We start from the raw sequence: 17548 nt of genomic DNA on the forward strand, positions 1-17548 counted from the left end.
TATAAAGTTGTATTCTTGTCTGCCTATGCCTGCCATAAGTTCTTCAGTTTGAACTCTTTATGAACTTCTATGGTTTCCACCTAAAGATTTCATTTCTGTTTCTTCTTCTAAAACGCATAAGAATTCTCTGGCTAAATAACAGTAGTGTAAATTTTTCATTTTGAGAAAAAAAATTATCACTCTCTCCTTGGAGCATGGAAATGGAGAAAGGTCAGCTTCTCTATGTAGTTCTTCATGTGAAGTACCGTCACCAGAGAGAACTTTGAATATGTACATAAAAACTCAGGTAATGATGCTGCTGATAACATGGTAGGTCATGTTCAAGGAGAAGATGCTCATAGCCTTCCAGTGGTAAATGTTGTTCTGCGTTGCTGCAGCCCATTTTCCTGACCACTCTAGGGGTCAATAAAGATTTCTAGCCCATTTTCTCTACTTTCTAAGATGAGAAAAAAAGCTAATTAGAAGAACTCACCTGCATTTGCGGTGGAGTCTACGAAGAGCTTCCCTTCTCCATCAAGTCACGCCATTGCCTTTTTGAGCAACTTGTTTACCTTTATGATGTGATTCCTAGTTCATCCCTTTATGGGGGAAGAGGAGATAGATACCACAGGCTGGTGAAGCCATATTTGGGGGACATCTGGGGTCTTTGGCTTCCCTGAAAGTGAATCCCTTCTTATAATACTGCTTCTGTTATTGGCTAATAACTGTAATATGCAGGTACTTTTATCTTGCAGCACTTTGATGTAAAATGCAGTTCTATATGATCACAAAATTGGTTTCAGTGCAATTATTTTAAGACTAGTTAATGGACATTTATTATTTAACAGTATTTTCTAAGGTCATTTGCAGCCAGCAAAGAAAGGCTAACTTCTCTCTCCTCTACTGAGATACGTACATTCGTTATGAAAATATCCCCTAACGATGTGAGTTTATTTGTTAATTTGGAAGGTTTTCTTCCCGGTAAAACAGGGATGCAGTTATTTGGCTCCCTAAATTGGTAACAGAGAATCTTTTAAAGAGAAATCCTTCGCTCTCATTATAGCATTTGTTTCTGGAAGATTATCAGCTGCTATTTAGACTTATTCCTAGCCTTTCTCCCCACACGAATTCATTTCTCATGGTACCATCCTCAAGGTTATTACTGTGTTCAGGGAGAGAATGCTATTATAGAAAGCCAGAGAGCTTTCTCCTATTCACCGGTGACCTCTGAGACGTCTGCACCAATCATCATTTCGATTCCAGTCTGTCGAAAGCCACTGCCGGGAAAATCTATAACAGTTGTTTCAGCATCTTCCCCCTGTGATCCTTCAGCCCAGGATAGCAGCTGGACTCGGCTTTGAATCAGCAGTACTATGGCCCTCCCAACTGTTATGAAGTCCCAGGGAGTGTCTATAAAGGCCATCAGATGGCTGCTCAGTTCACCGCAACCCCATTTTCTCAGTGTTTATTGAGCAGGGAGCTGGGCTCTGTGTGGAGGGAGAAAGGAAGGTGGCATCTAATGAAATTACAGTTTAGATTTTTAGAGCTGGGAAAATGCTTGGAACTTATTTAGGCTACCTTTCGTTGTCAGTCTTTGTCTTAATGCAGTAAGGCCACACTAAAATCGTTCTCCCTGCTGTCTGGAGCTGTGGGTATGCAAACATGGCATCGCCCCAAGCAAAGACCATTAGAACAGAGAAGGATATACATCCCCACCCTCACTCCACGGCCAGGAAGAAACAGGGAGGGAAGCAATGCAAGAGTCTGTTTCTGCAGCACAGTGCTGAACACTGAAATTTGGGACTGACCATCTGTGGCTCCCAGTCTGGTGGAAAACAGGAGCTCACCAGCCCTTTCCCAATTAAGTGGTAAGTGCCACAACAAAACGTGTACCCTGTGGCAAAAGAACATGGAGGAGGGCATTTAAATGAGCCTGGGGTAGCAGGTCACTGAAGGCTTCTTGGAAGAGGTATGGCTTGAACTCCTTTTGAATCAGAATTTAAATCCGCCATCAGGAAGATAGCTGTCCAAGGAGGGCAGAAAACATGATTGCAGGTGTGCAAAGTTATACCTGTGACCTTGGACTAAAATCTCTCTCTCTCTCTAAAAATATATATGGCAAGAAAACTTCATGCCAGTGCACAGTAAAAAGCAAGGCCATGCTCCTTCCTCAAACCTTTCTGAACTTGGACCCCACCTGCAAGCAAGAAGACTCAGAAAGGCCCTGCTCACCATGGTGCCTGTCAACAGCAGCAGCTCCTGGGAATCTGGTGACATTTTTTAATATTTGAAGTGACAAGTGAGAACAGTAGTTCTTTGAGGTCCTCTATTCTGAAAAACATTAAGGGTTTGCAACTTACGTTTTTTTTCTGATCACAGTGGACTCTTGGCCTAGCTTTCCCTGCTCACACTTTTGAAGTGTGAACAGTTGGCCAGTGGTTCCCTGAAATAAGGATGAGGGTCCTTCACTCAGACTTAGAGACTGTTTTAGTCTGCTCTTTCATCAGGGTGACCAAAAGATCTGACAAGAACAATTTTCGAGAAAGAGAAGTTTATTTGGTTCTCATGGTTTCAGAAGGCTCAGTCCACAGATGGCCAACTCCATTGCTTTATGCCTTAGGTGAGGCAAGACATCACTGTGGAAGGGTATGGTGGAGGCACGTGGTTTAGGACAGGGAGAAAGACTCTCCTCACCGCGGACAAAGTATAATCCTCAAAGGTGTGCCCCCAATGACTCATTTCCTCCAGCCACACCCTGTCTGCCTACTGGTTCCACTCAGTTCATCCAGATCCAGGAATTAATGTACTGATAGGTTAAAACTCTCATAACCCAATTATTTCACTTCGAAACTTTTTGGCATTGTCTCACACATGAGTTTTTGGGGACACCTCATATTTAAACCATAACAAAGGCTCTCTGCTGCCATGGTTAATTAATTAATTAATTAATTATTAGCAGATATTAAGTCTTTTCAGTGCCATGAACTAGAGAGTAGCTATCATACAAAGATGGCTTCCTCATAAGTCCCAAGATGCTGACAAGAAAGTAAAGGTTTACAGGATAATATAATAAATTCTATGACAAAGACATGCACCAAATGGACATAAGAGTCTGCTGGGAGGGAGAGGTTAGAAAGGAACTTCTAGAGAAGGCAATCTTTAAAAAGGGATATTGGAGAAAGTGAAATTAGCTGAATATGTTTGCATGAGTATTAGAGATGAGTGGAAGAGATACGGCTAAAATGATCTTTTGAAGACACCAGTCTAGCTATGCTCTTTCTGCTAATGCTTTGAGTACAATTCCAACTACTTAGTCTTAAAGATGGAGGAGAAATGAGATATCATTTATCTACAATCCTCTTCAGTGCCCAAAACTTTTCAGGTATTCTCAAGTATTGTACTGTCAATAAAGTATAAGTACAATGTGTAAGTCAGTTTTCCATGACTGTAATAAAATACCTGAGATAAATAAACTTAAAAAGAGAAAGGGCTAATTTTGGCTCACAGGTTTGGAGGTTTCAGTTCATAGTTGGTTGGCCCTGTTGCTTTTGGACCTGTGGTGAGGCAGCACATCATGGTAGCAGTGCATGGCAACACTTCACTGTATTGCTGAGATGCAATGGAAGAGGAAGAAGAGATTAGTGTCCCACAATATCCTCCAAGGGCAGGACCCAAATGACCTAAGACCTCCTACTAGCCTTTACCTTCTAAAGTTTCCTCCACCTCCCAATAGCATCAATTTGGAGACCAAACCTTTAACACCTGGTCTTTTAGGGAACATTTCATGTATAAGCTTAGTAATTTCATGTATAAGCTTCATATGCAACAGAACAATGAATAATAATGAAGAATGTGGGCTCTGAGCCAATAGTAGTGACACATGCCTATAATCTCAGCTACTCAGGAGGCTGAGGCAGGAAGATCAAAAGTTGGAGGTCAGTGTGGGCAACTTTTTGAGATCCTGTCTCAAAATAAAAATTTTTAAAATGTCTGGAGATGTAGATTGTGAAAGAATGCTTGCCTAGCGTGTGTGAGGCCTAGATTAAATCTCTAGTACCACATACGTAGAAGGAGAAGAAGGAAAGAAAGAGAAAGAAGAAGATAAAAATGAAGAAGAGGAAGAGAAGAAAGAATGTGGGCTCTACATGTAGACTGACATCAAATCCTGACACTACAACTTTCTAGGCATTGACCTTGGGAAAATCAGTGACCCTCTACAATCCTCAATTTTATCATATCCAGAATAGAGAGTAATAATGTATCTAACTCATGGGATGATCTTTGTTGTGGTATTAACACAGAATCTAGTACAAAGTAATTACTCAATAAACTATATACCCTATCTGTCTGTCTGTCTATCTATCTACCTACCAGTGGCTACCTGTCCTGCTTACATAAATTCTTCCCTTTACCCCATTCTAGTTTGAGGACCTATAAGGTCGAGGCAGCTGGAACATCCACAGTGTCTTCTGCTTTTACTGGAATTCACATTCACTCTCACTGAAGTCATCATGAAGCTTCAGGGAAAGGATAAAAATCAATTTCATTAGGAAAAAAAGGTCTGATAATTTTAGCTACGAGAAATGGGAACTTCTTGGGAGATGTATTATAAAATTGGGAACATTAAATCTTTGAGGCAACTATGAAGTAAATGTACAGGGGCACTACCCTGCTCTTACTATGTTCCAGTTCATGGTCTTCGAAGGACTAGTTGACCCCATGATACATATGCCATTGACACTCTTAGTTATGTGGTGGCAAGGAGCTGCATGGATAGGATGGTGGGGACTGAGCAATTGTCTGGTCATGCCCTAGTGTTCACTTAAAAGCTTGCGGGCACTTTAGCTGACCTTTATCATTCAGTCTTTTCTTCTCTCTACTCACAACAAATCTGAGCATGTATTCATATTTATTTCAATTAACCCACAATTTGGTTCACCTGGAGGAGATGCAAAAGTCTTGGTTGAAATAACTCTATCACAATACAAATATGGGCAGGATTACGTTAATTTATGTTGTGTTGGTTTAATAGTAATACTGTGGTCACTGGGAAAAGAGACATAATAAAGTAAGAATGCCCGGAGGAAATTTCCAGATGGAGTCAGATATTTAAGGTTACTTGGGATGGAGAACCAGAAAATATTTTAAAATGTAGAGGGATTTAAATGCAGAGCTCCAAATTCAGTATTCATTTTGTTAAGTCACCCTGTACCTGGCTATGGGGATTGAAATATTTATACAGGTTTTTTTGATGTTGAAGGATTCAACATGGTTAATAATGTTTAGTGGTTTATGACCACAATGAATGATGTCTATGCAGGCTTGAAACTGAGGAAGAAAACGGGAGGTGAGCAGAATTGGAAGAGTAAGCCCAATATAGAAAACACAGAAAGAGAGATACAGAATGGCACTTGGTTGGTCTGGAAAGGGCTATTTTCTCTTGGGAATATTGTTGGTTCAGTGTTCTACACTTATCTGTGGAGAATCCATACCAAGACCCGTAGCAGATACCTGAAACCATAGATAGTACCATCCTTATACAGACTGTGTTTTATTCCTATGCATACACACCTATGATAAAGTTTAGTTTATAAATCAAGGACAGTAAGAGGCTAATAACAATAACCAATAATAAAATAGAATAGTTATAACAATATACTGTAATAACATGTACTCTCACACAAAATTTCTTCTTCACCCTTCTTGTGATGATCTTTACTTACTCATTTGGTACCGGGGATCAAACCCAGGTCCTTGTGCATGCTGAGCGTATGCTTTACCACTGTGCTACACACCCCAGCCCCACTGTGAGGTTATATAATCCTTGTATAATGCCACAGTTGGCCACTGGTAACTGAAATTGTGGGAAGCAAAACCTCAAATAAGAAGGAACTACCGAGTTTATAAATTATTTTCGGAGGGTAGGTCCTGTCTAGAGTAAGAAGGAGGGAGTGTTTGGGCACATGAGTTTTATGGAGGTCAGTTACCATTCTTTTCTCAGGAACCATGAATGAATTAATGGAAAGCCGGGATGACACAGATGAACTTAAGCTTATGGCGCGGGGAAGAGTAACATCTTAAAGGTGATGGAAATATGATGGTGGAAGACATGGTCAAGAGAAAGGGGAAGTTAAGATAGAATAGCATAACAAAATGGGAAGGAGACAGAGGAGAGGGATGAGGATCAGAGAATGGGGCAAGAGGCCGGAGAGAAGAAGATGAGTGGATTTTATTGTCTGCTGGCCTTTGTGGTTTCTGGGTAAATTGATTTAAAGGCTCAGGGTTGCTGTTGATTGACAAATGTGCTTGTTTAATGATTCCTTTAACATTTCTTTGTGTTTGGAATATTCTATGTAACAAAAAGTTACTCTGCACAAAAAAAAAATATTAGCTGAAGAATATTGTTGTAGAAGGGAGTGAGTCTCCTATATTTCTATTAGAAAGAGTTTAGAGATGTTAACCTTTTCTGATATTTGCTTCATATCTTCTTTTCGAAGGAAGTGTTTATTGTATAGGGTGTTGTGACTGCTCCCCGGAGCTCCAAATTCACCTGTGAATTGGATACCTTCATCTGCACGTCCATCTCATAGATATCTCAGACTCATTATGTTGACAACTGAACTGTTATGTATACCCCAAGTCTGCTCCTTTTCCCGTATTGCCTTTCTTTCTTTTTCTCTTTTCTTTTTTTTTCTTTTTCTTTTTTTTTTTCTTGAGAGAGAGAATTGTAATATTTATTTATTTTTTTTTTTAGTTTTCGGTGGACACAACATCTTTGTTGGTATGTGGTGCTGAGGATCAAACCCGGGCCACACGCATGCCAGGCGAGCGTGCTACTGCTTGAGCCACATCCCCAGCCCTGTATTGCCTTTCTTAAAGAAGGAGGCCAATGTAAGTGCCAATGGTTCATAAACTTGTTTCATGTGCTTTCCCTGCCTCTTGTCACGAAGCTCATGAGTGCTGAGTGCATCCCTGTTCACCTTTGCTGCTTCAAGTAGGTCTTTGTAAATGGAGGCACAACTTTATTAACTTAAGCAGAGAGTGAGGTATGATGGCAGATATGCAAAACAGGCATGAATAGTTGTCTCCTGTGCCTCAAGTGTTTGTTTTATTCTCTCCCTTCAACTAGCAGCTTCTTAGAGCAAAGATTTTGTCACTTTCCTTCTATATTTGAAGACTCTATTTCCAACGGGGAAAGCAGGACTACAAATCTGATTACTTTCCTTTATCTTCAAGACCCAAGGAAGACTTACATTCAAGGCTCTGCCTTGTTAAGGACAAATGATTTGAAGATTGGGAGCCACTTCTAAGATGCATTTGCTCTCTGTGTGAATTGTGTATGTAGCATCCTTCTTTCCCATCTGTTGCACTGCAGAATACTTTTCTTTGATCCTGTTTTATTATGTCCGATGTCATCATATTTAGGAATCTTCCTGACTCCTCATTCCTGTACTTTGTCCCACTGGGGCTAGGGATCTCGTGTATGTGTATCTGGAGAATACCCCACTTTTTCCTTTAGAATACCTATGGCATCATACTGACTGCTTCTTTTATTGTCTGCCCCCTTTCACTAGAAGGCAAATTTAAGACATAAGGGCTATAGTCATCTGGTCTACCACTGTAGACCGCTGGGCATTTGCAGAAGCTCTGGCTTTTAGCAGGAACCCATTGAACGAACACACATGTGTTCAATTAAGTCTTCTCTGGAATTCCCAGATACCTTGCTCTACTTTCCCCTCTGCTTTTACACCTCTCCATCTGCCCAGCTTCTAACAATCTCCCATATGAATTACAGCAGAACCTCCATCACCTCGCCACCCTATCATCCTCATCCTCCCAGATCATCATATGTGCCGGTAACAAATTCATATGCCCAAAACTCTTCCTGTCACTAATTTGAAAAGAGAATGTAATTGTTTTCTGTTGTCTATAAGATTAAATTCAAAGTCCTTTCATCATTCTAAGGCTAATGCTCCAGGCTTACCTAAATATACCAACTTGGGTACCTCTATTCCTAAATATAAACTGCTACCCATAGCCAGGCTAATTTCCTTACTAATCTCTCATATGTGCTAAAATTAGCCTTCCCTCTTTTACTACTTGATGGCATCTCTTGCCTTCCTTCTATTCATTCAAACCCTACTCATCTTTCAAAGTTCAAACCAAGGCCAAACTCCACAAAAGCTTCTTTCCATTCAATCATACACATATTAATCTGATAACTTTATAACCATTTCTCAAATTTATAGCCAGTTATACAACATTAATGCTTTTTGATTTGTTTCTAATTTCAGAGACAGCATCTTCCACTCAATTGTCAGATGTGTCAAGTCAAAATTTACACCTTGTAATGTGGTGTATGAGGACCTAACCTAGCATGTGAACTTGATTGATATGATATTCCTAAGCCTGTTGATAGATTGATATACCTGAGAAGTAGTCTTAGGTATTAAAGCATCAAAAAATCATATAAGAATGATTTAAGGTACTTAAATTTAAGTAGTTTTCAATTAAGTGTTACCTTGTTACCCAATAGAGTGAGAAGTCCTTTATACCTAAACTCTATCTCTGGCAAATATTTTCTAAACATCACAGAATTGCAAATTGTGATGTTTGTTATAAAGTGTTTGTTATAAGTGTTGGGGGACACTTGCCATTGAAACCTCCAGATGATTGGAGCTGTACTCAGCAAGCCAAGCAAGCCACAAGCAAGAAGAGGTGGAAATTCAAAATGATGGTGAAATCTACTACAGGTAAAATCTACTATTTATAGGTGAGTGCTTTTGTTTAAACTACTTTAACATAGACTGCCTCCTTCATTCTCTATCGCCAACATATGAAGAATGGGACAGTTTTGGTGGCTGACAAGGCATGCACAAAGAATGAATCACAGTTCCTGCCTCTGGCCACTTGAATCCAGTAGGAGCATTAGGACAGCACACAAATAACTACAATACAAAACAGTGCAAGTTAGGTGCGATAGGAGCGTAGGGTAAAATACAGAAAATTTCAAGGTCTTGGTCTGGGACACTGTAACAAAACAAAATACCAAGAAAAAAAAGCCATTGCAAGGAATCTTAAAACGTTTGGTTTTAAGCTCATTTGTAATTAAAGAAGAAATGTGTTTAATTTCAGAGAGTGTAGATCAACAACAGAAGGCCTTGGTAGAAATACACTTTGGAGAGTTGGGGACATATAACAAATGAAGCATGTAGAGAAATTGCCCAGAAACTGAAAGTGAGTTTTCCTATAAGTCTTTTTTTTTTTCATCTCTGCACTGATGTTAATAATACTTGATTTCCACTTTGCATGAAGTTCTGAGACTTATTCTTAGATCTGGAAAGTGCTTTTTTAAACTTGTACTGATTGAGTGGGCTTTCATCAGGCTGCTGAGCAGTTCCTGGGAGACTTTAGTGGAGGGGAGGAGGCCAGAGGTTGCTTTTGCCATACAATCCAGTCGCTGCTGCTGAAAGAGGGTGTTCATTTGTCCAACTATGACCCTGCAGAAGGGTATGGGTGGAAGTGGTGAGTCTTGAACATGCCGGAAATAATTCAGTCCTTGTACTTGTGGTTCTTCTTTCAAGCAACCAAACAGTAGAACACAGCATTTCTGATCCTAATTAAGAAAGTTCAGTCAGCTTACATCAGCATCATAGAAGTTAGCTCACATCCTGCTAATAATACCTTGGTCTATTTATAGGTGAGTGCTTTTGTTTAAACTACTTTAACATAGACTGCCTCATATTTATACTTATATGTGATCTAGCTAGATAAAACTGCACTTTTGTGAATATTTGCTAAGCACCAAATCAGATGTTTTTCATTCCCAGGGCTGGCATAGGTATGCACCTGTGCAATTGCCAAATCAGGGTTCAGAAGGGCTCTGCACTCGATTTAATGTTCTGCTGTTGCCATCTTGAAATTTTGAGTAATTTCTCTAAAAGGAGGCCCCCATTTTTATTTTGCACTGTGTTCTGCAAATTTTGTAGCTGACCCTGCATGCAGGCTATTTCCTATATTGCTTGCAACTACATGATAGGACATTCGATACCATTTTGTAGATAAGCACCCATGCTCACAGAGTCATCTGCCAAGATCCTAAACACAACTGAGTTGGTCTTTCTGCTCTGATCTGCGCACCTCCCAGATGTACTCAGTCACAGCTTCCAGATGAGTGTTTCTCTGAGTGTGCTCACAGCCTACCTGAGTCAGATTCAGTAGAAAAGCTGGTACACAAGCTCCTGATAGGGTTTCTAATAGGCAGGTTCTGTGGGAATCCACATTTTAATTCACTGCTCAGATGATCCTTGCACACACTCAAGTTTGTGAACTAAAGCTCTACATCAATAGCTTTCAACCTATTTTGGCCATAACCCAGGAAAGAAATTCATTTTACATCAAGACCCAATACATACACATGATAACAGGGTTATGAAATAGTACTTACTTTTACCATGCCCGAGACACTAGGGAATATTTCATTGTATTCTTATTCATTTTGTGAATGCCTATAATGATTCATGGTATGGATCACAAATTTGAAAATTTGAAAATCACAGTGTTTAGATGAAGGGGAAACATTAAGCAAGTTCTGAGGGTAACACTGGAGAACTGAGATCAAGAATAAAGAAAAGAAGCTGGGCACAGTGGCACACACCTGTAATCCTAGCAATTGGGGAGGTTGAGGCAGGAGGATTGAAAATTCAAAGCTAGCCTCACCAACTTAGTGAGGCCCTAAGCAGCTAAGTTAGACTCTGTCTCAAAATAAAAAATAAAGAGGGCTGGGATGTGGCTCAGTGGGTACCCAGTATCCCTGGGTTCAATCCCTGGTACCAAGACAAAATAAACCAAAACAAAAATGAATACAGAAAGAGAGCTACTCTTCCATTTCAGATTGCTTAAAATAGAGGTTTCAAACTTTTTTTCCCAAATAGAGGTCTTTTGAAAATCTGACTAAAACTAAGTTCTCATTTTACAGAAAAATTCACATCTATACTTGGTTACTTATTCTATTTCTTTTTTATTTTTTTCTGAAAACGAGTTTTATTTAAATAAGGGTTTAAATACATTACAAAACATTAAAACTGGAAGGGAAAAAGAAAACCAAAAACCAGTTTATCACTTCACATGGCACTGGGCAGCTGTTGCTAGTGAGTTGCAAAGCTCTACAGCTAGCTACAGGACTGATACCATCAGTTTGGAATTTGTTCCCTTGTCAAAAGTTTAACTGATATGAAGCTGGCCTCACATTCTGTTGTTTTGGACACCCCTTAGCTTGAATATGTCTAGTCAAAAAGAAGACTTTGGTGGCAAGCCAGATATCACATCACCTCACTGGAAGGAAGATGGCCTCTGAGTTCTGCCCACCTGGTCATGTTAGACACCAGGGATTCTTTTTTAAAAAATAAAATGAAACAAAAAACCCCCAAAAACTACCAAAGGCCCCCCTTCTAGTGGTGCAGCTGCCTTACCCCATTCCTCCTGATCAGGTCATGACACTCTGAGGGCAGGGGCCTCAGCTGAGGGAGACTTGAGAAGCTTCTGGTCAGACATAGCCATCTGATCTTGGGGCTCTGGGCTTTACTGAAACATCACGTTATTGCTTTGTTTCAGGGTGGACACTGCCAGGCACCTACTGCTTGACCTCTGTTTAAATGAGGGACTTCAAGACTAGACAGCGTGGCTCCTTTCAGTTTATTGCATGAAGGAGTTACACTAGTCCAAGTTAAAAGCCAACCCCAAATGGTTACATTATACAAGCTGTGAGGTTTTTAAACTTGTGACAAGGGACCGAAGGGGAATTCTACTCATTGCAAGGAAATCCTCACTTAAGCTTCAGTGAGCCACAAGCACTTAAAACCCATGAACCTTCAGCTGATCGTCCTTAGCCAGTCCTATCTCTACCAGGAACTGGCATAGGTTCTTGCGCTGGTCACCCTGTAGCTGAATTACTTCTCCATATTCTGGATGCTCAATTACAGTACCATTGCAGGCAAATTTCTTCTTAAACGCCTTCACTAGTTTCTTTTTATGTAATCATCAGCGATCCCTTGGACAGTAGTAAGGGTCTTCCTGCCGTTTCTCTGTTGAATTCTTATATGGATATAATCCTCAGTGCCAGCAGGAAGCAGGTCATCACTCTTACTTGCATCAGCAAAGGGGTCGAAAGAGTGGAGGTTCTGGATAGCGGACATACGATATGATTCCTTTCCTCGGTGGAAACGGCCTGCGGAAGGCGGCTGCGGGAGAAGGAGGGGGGTTGCGTCGGGAAGCGAGGGGGCTCAAGGGGAAGGCTCGGTGACTCACTTATTCTATTTCTGAAGGCTTCTGGATCTCCCTCTTTTTTAGACTTTAGATAAATCCTTCTTAATTTAATGATAGTTCTAGGTAGAAGCAGAAGTCCAGAGAGGGCAACCTCATTACATCATTATGTCATAGGCAAAAGGTGGGAGAGAAGAGAATACTGGATTTTATCAAAGTTTTAGGAGACTCTTTTTAGTTTTAAAGTTATGAATACAGATACCTATTGATTATTTTCTGTTTTTTTTTTATTTATCTTTTATTACAGGAATGCATTCATTAGAGAAAAATTCTTGCCAAAGGATGAGTAAGGATGGCTGCTTAGAAGCAGTTTTGAGGAGGCAGATGTCATTAATGGAAGTGGAAGAGGTCACTGAAAACTAAGGCTGAGAAGGAGGACAAATGCACTTATGAAGTTCCCAAATCTCTTGGTCTCCTGGTCTTGGGACCGGAAATTGGGACACGATGGGTCTGGCATTTTACTTGGATGTGTTCAAGTCTGATTTAGCAACAGCCGCAGCAGGCCTCAGGAATCCCCCCAATGGTGTACGACTGTGGAGTTATTGGGACAAGCAGAGCACACAGATGTATCTTGACTTACGTGCAATGGGACCATATCTGAATAAAGCCATCATACTTGAAGATGTCATAGGTCAAAAGTGCATTTAATACACCTAACCTATTAAACATTTTAGCTTAGCTTAACCTATCTCAAACATGCTCAGAAGACTTACATTAGCTTACCATCGGGTAAAATCATCAACACAAGGCTTATTTTACAATAAAAAGTGTTGAATATCTCATGCAATTTATCAAACACTGAAATAAAATTGAAAAAGGAATGGTTGTGTGGGTACTCATGGTTAATGTATGTTCGTGTTTGTGTTAGTCATCTTTCTGACAGGGTAATAAAATACCTAAGAAAATTAAACTCAGAGAAGAAGTTATTTGTTTTGGCTCACAATTTCAGTCCAAGGTCACCTGAATGCATTGCTTTGAGCCTCAGGTGAGACAGAAATCATGGTGTATGACAAAAGAGGCTTCTCATCTCATGGCAGCCGGGAAGCTAGGGGGTAAAGGGAGCAAGGACAAGATATTCCCTCTGAAGGCATGCCCCCAGTAACTACTTCCTCCTCTAAGCCCACCTCCTAAAGCATCCAACATCTCCAATAGCACCACAATCTGGAAAATAAGCCTTCAATACAGAGGTCCTTGGCAGACATTCCAGATCCGAACTATAACAGTGTCCATTAAAGTATGATTCTCCTAAATGCACATTACTTTTCTGCCATCATAAAATTGAAAACTCAAGTCTAACCATCATAACTAAGGGACAGTCTGTATTAGCTTTCTTTATCAGAAGGCTGAGCCTATTCCCAATGATAACGAAATAGCTCGGATTCATTTTTTGGCCTTGAAATAGAGAAACAAAGCTGGGAAGATGCTTCAAGTGCCCAGTAATGAGAAGGTAGTTTTAAACTTCTGATCCTCCACTACAGAGTCCTGCCATTGGATTAGAGTTAAGGTTTAGAGGGACGACACTGGAATAAATAAGGGACAAAGAGTTCAGGGAGGGTGCTTCAGAGCAGTGCTATTCAAAGTATGGTTGATTCACGTACCCATGCCAAATCTGAATTTTTCAGTCCTGTTTGGTGATAGGTTAACAGATTAGCAGTATTTAGAAATGTATAGAATTTGACAGAGTAATTTTTCATCTGTCGAATCTGATAATAAATTTAACTTTGTATATTTACATTAAATTTTTTTTTCTGTGAAGTAATTCTTGCTGTATTTTACAAAACTATTAGCCTCTGACAGATTTGAAATTGAGGAGAGAAAATCCAGCCCTTCCGAACCATTTGAAAATCAGTGCTGTGGAGTAATACACTTATGTTCAGAAACCTAAAAACGTCAAAGACCAGAGCTATGAACTTCCTCAGAACTGGGACACATAAACTCAACATAATGTTTCAGTGACATTTTTGTCACCATCCAAGAGATCTGAGGTGAATGATTGATTCTTTATTCTAGTGATTTGTGTTTTATAGATTTACTTTTTTTCTTTCTTTTTCTTTTCTTTTTTTTGGTTTGTTTTTGAGCTAGACACCCTGCTCTCTAAACTTTGTATTTTTATCCTAAATAGGAAAAAGCAAGCGCTTTTGAGCTTATATACTTTGCTGGAGCTTTGACATATTTTAAAAACAATTTACAGTGAAAAAATCATTCTTTCATAAAGAAACTGAGGCACAGGAAATGAAAATATCCAAGATACATGGAAACCGTGAGTCAGACCGAGAGTTCCCATCATTCCATCATCTGGTACAGTTTAACATCCAGACCCCGCCTCCTTCCCAGAGGAGATGATGGGGGCTGGGATTGTGTTCGCTTATTTAAAGTTCTTAGTCTCACAAATAAATGGTCTTTAAAAATAACAGACAGCAAAGCAAAGCAAACATATTTCTTTAGCAATGTATTAAAGTATCTTACAAAAACAAGTTTCAACATGTTGAACTGCAAAACCTTCTTTCACTACAAATAGTTGTGGTCTTTTGTTGGGAAAGAATGTCAGAAAATGCACAATAATACATTTCAACTATAAATAAAGATTGCATTCTACAGTTAAGAAAATAGAAAGCTTTTTTTTTTTTAAACTGGCATCTATAGACAGATCCAAGAGGAGTAAGTGCTACTAGATTCAGAGAAGCCCAAAGAAAAGGAGGAGTGAAAAGTTCCATTGGGGGGAAGTGAAAAGTGATGGTTCCCATCCTCATTTTTAAGTCATCTCAGTAGATGCTAATGGTTCTACAGCCAGGAGCAATGTTCCATTTGAAAAAGAAAATGTTCACGTAAACACACACATGTTGAGTCCTTAAATATATATGTGTATATTTTTTTCTTTTGCACAAATAATTCTGTACTGCTTAAAACTTTGTTCTAGTGAAACACAGCTATGTGTCATGTCCCGTCAACAGCATGCTCATTCTTGCCTCCAGGTTTTTCCCCCTTTACATTCTCTTCGGAGAATGCCTGATTCACTCCACTTATATTTGTCCTTTTAAACTTTTAAAACAGATTTTAAAGCTCTGCTCCCCAGAAGGTCTTTCCTGATGAACCCCATGTAACTCGAACTCCATTGGCTCCTTGTGGCCTTAATCTGTGCATTAATTCTGTGTTTCTATGTAGTTACTTTGCTTTGTAGATGCTTTTAGCTGTGGGGTGTGTTGTGTGTGTGTGTGTGTGTGTGTGTGTGTGTGTGTGTATGAGAGAGAGAGAGAGAGAGAGAGAGAGACTGAGAGAGAGATCCTGTGAATGAGATCCTGTGAAACACGATTTATAGCAGTCTGGTCTAACTCTCCTGTGAGCTCCTCCAGAGCAGAGACTATTCCCTTTGGTGGCATCAGATTGTGACAGAGTTGGGCACATTCCCTAAGTGTGTGTGACTTTGGGCCAACTCCGATGGGATTGGCATAGGGACTAAATGAGATGATAAATGTGAACTGCAGGGCACTCAGGAGGTGATAAATAGTAGGATTTTTCTATTTTCATGTGTGAGTCTAATACAAATCTTAGTATGTGAGGTCTTACTTTCCAATGGGCTGGTTGTTTTTATTGCCACTGCCGTTGAGCTGACTTAATGGAAGTAGCCTGCCTTTGTTCATCTGAGATAGGAAGATGGTCATTAAAATTGATGCTGGCCTTTAGGACACACCTGTCTTTTACTGATTCCTTATGCTCCTTGGGCTAGTAGTTATGAAGATAGTGAAGCATGCATGGACTGAGGTCATCACTGACTTTCCCATGTTTCTGGAGCATGACTAATAATAATAATGATAGAGTGACAAAAATAATTAACAATGCTGAGAGCTAATTATGGTACCTGGAAACATTTTATGCATTCTATGTGTATTAATTCACTTAAGCCTTGGAACAACCCTGCCAGCAGAACTGGCTACTTCAATTTGGGGGCCCAAGCAAAGACATTTTCTTCAAAAATTATACAGAATTTTGAAACAGCTAAAATAGAGCATTAAACCAAGCTTGAGGATTGTGAGTGTTAAGCACTGTGTGACTGCACAGATGTGCCAGCCCATAAAGCTGGCCCTGCCTACAGGGAAGTTCTGATCATTATTTCTTTGAGAAATTTATTTCTTTTTGATCAATTGCAATGAAGAGAATTGGATGGTTCATAAATCTTCTGAGATTCAGTCCACCCTACCCACTTTTTTTTTTTCAGTGTGCTCACTCACATATTTTCTCAAACTACCACATGTTTGAACTACACAGCAAATCTGGGTGGATTTCAGACTCACTGCCTTTGCTGCGGGATAGCCTGCCACTCTTCCATGTGCACTGATTGAATACACTTAGAGTCATTTCTAGCATGATCATTGCTTAAGTAGTTTGACCTTCCTCCAACAAAAGAAAAGATCTAATGCCTTCAGCAATAACCTTAGGCCACAAGCTCTCTCCCAGCCATCAACCAGGCTGTTTTTCTGCATTTCTGCATATAGGTACTTTCTCCTCCTCCCCCTCCTTTCAACACATACTTTCCAAGCTGTAAGTTACATATTTTCACTATTGCTTTCCTAATTCTAGTTTGCTCTTGGTTTTAATTCTAATCTGATTTTATCCATATGAAAACATCAGGCAAGCTACATAGTTCAGTTTGGCTTAGCTCAGGCCTCATAGGGCCAGGCCTGATTTTATTTCACATTTATAACAGAATAAGTTCACAACAGTTATTCATATATTTTTATGTCCTTAACTCTCAGTTGCATTTATGATTTTTATATTAAGAAGGCTCACAGAGCAAAAAGGAAGAGAGAGATGTGGATTTGGGAGTTAGCAATCATTACATGGATCCCCATGAGTACGTGTGAGAGACTCAGAAATGAAGGGAAAAGAGGCCTGGGGTCAAAGTTGGGTGACTTGAATTTCCAGATCTATTTGTCATAAAAGGTATGCTACTAGTTGAACCATTTCACCTGTTAAGACATTATCTCTTCTTGGGGGAATGCACTAAGATTTTTACTAGATTACTGTAGACAATGTAACAGAAGACTTTACAAAAATCCACATAAATATTAGCTCTTAATGAAGAAGATGGTGATGCACAGTGAAGCTCCTATATAAAATCTTTCCCTCCCGCTCCTTTGCCTCTAGAACCCTTTGGACACATCACAATTGACATTGTATTTTGTTCTTTAATATCTCATGTCACTCCTTTAAGGCTAAACATTCCTTAACTGATGAACCATATGACCACAGG

The 17548-nt window shown here is 39.7% G+C and overlaps 1 pseudogene; it reads right to left on the reverse strand.

Moving 5' to 3' along the window:
• Window positions 1-11659: 11659 nt before the first annotated feature.
• LOC101975810 (eukaryotic translation initiation factor 1 pseudogene) lies at window positions 11660-12232 on the reverse strand (annotated as a pseudogene).
• Between the last annotated feature and the right edge of the window lie 5316 nt (window positions 12233-17548).

This window comes from Ictidomys tridecemlineatus, chromosome 10 (assembly GCF_052094955.1).
Source record: "Ictidomys tridecemlineatus isolate mIctTri1 chromosome 10, mIctTri1.hap1, whole genome shotgun sequence".
Classification (NCBI taxonomy): domain Eukaryota; kingdom Metazoa; phylum Chordata; class Mammalia; order Rodentia; family Sciuridae; genus Ictidomys; species Ictidomys tridecemlineatus.